We start from the raw sequence: 1,475 nt of genomic DNA, 5'->3' as shown, positions 1-1,475 counted from the left end.
ATAAAGAAGTCTATATGAATGCTTATGACGGTTGTCATGAAGTGTCATTCGGTAAATAATGACACTTTTAATGCAAAGTTGGACTTTTTAATGGACTTTCAATGCAACTTTTAGAGCAACTTTGCATTAAAAGTGTCATTATTTACCGAATGACACTTCATGACAACTGTCATAAGCATTCATAAAGACTTCTTTATGTTCATGACAGGTGTTCTGTCATGTTTATGACAGTGTCATGTCAGTCTTATGCACACTCCTTCAAATAAAGTGTTACCAGTTTTGCTCATTTCTATTTTTTTTTTATTTTTTTTTTAGCTGAAGTAACAGTGCCAGATCAAAAGGAACTTGTTGCATAAAAGATGTCCACACAGTCTGGTCAATTTTGAGGGCTTAAGCGACACCAAATCTGTCTGGGTCCATGTTGAACGAATCAAAGAATGCTGAATGAAGAAAACTATTTAAAACATTTCAATAAAGCTTCAGCGAAAATTAGTTAAGAGTATACACACTTGTCCAATCAGATTATTGAATTTTGTTTTATTTTTCTTTTATTCTTGATTCTTCAATTTGGTTGTTTTTTTAGTTGAATTGCACAGATTTTATGTTACTTAGAAGGTGTAAGAACTTCAAAACAATACATCTTGGTGCTACTTTTTATTGCACCGAATCTGGTATTTTTACACAGATGTACACAGTTTTTAGAGGCAATTTAAGACATTCTAGTGATAGACTGTGCCTCTATTTAAGATGCATAAAAATATCAACCCTTTAAATAGAGGGAATTGTTTAATTATTACTTTCTGATCATGATCTATAGATTGTTTGCATAGCAGAACGTTTTTAGTTTTTTTCTTACTTTAGCCCAGCCTTTCTTTTTCATGTATTTTTGACCATTCATAAATAATAATATTGACTGTATACTTTTTTGTGACCCAGTAAATGTGGAGATCCTTTTATTCTTCTGCCACATCCACCGTTTAATTTGAGACTTTCGCCCTCTAGTGTCCAAATTGACTCTTTTCAACAGAGCAAACCCTCCTGCAGCTCTTGCACAGCGTTTCCACTTCAGCTGGAGAAATTATAACGCGATGCCGCCACCTATAGGCCACTGCTGCAACTTACGAGTTAAAGTGATTTAAAGTGAACACGGACTTATCACTCGATTTTCCTCAAGAGAACATTTTTGTGTTTCAGTTTCCATTGTTCAGATAAGACTATTTAATAACTCCATTACGTAAAATAACCTGATTTGTTTTTTTGTTTTTTTAAATAGCAAAATATCAATAAAAATGGTTTCACTCTGTAGTGCTATGTTGAATTAAAACGTTCAATTCAACTAAATTTGTTCAGTGGGAGGGAAAATATGACTAAATGATCCTTTTTAAGAAAATCACAATAGAAACTGTCTGACAATTTTTGTAAAATAAAGGTCAGTTTCCAGTGTTGTGGTACTCGAAGTTGGTCTTGGTCTTAAG

This window comes from Poecilia latipinna, unplaced genomic scaffold, assembly GCF_001443285.1.
Source record: "Poecilia latipinna isolate Pla-1442-1.1 unplaced genomic scaffold, P_latipinna-1.0 Scaffold538, whole genome shotgun sequence".
NCBI classification, from domain to species: domain Eukaryota; kingdom Metazoa; phylum Chordata; class Actinopteri; order Cyprinodontiformes; family Poeciliidae; genus Poecilia; species Poecilia latipinna.
Note: the sequence above shows the minus strand (reverse complement) of the source record.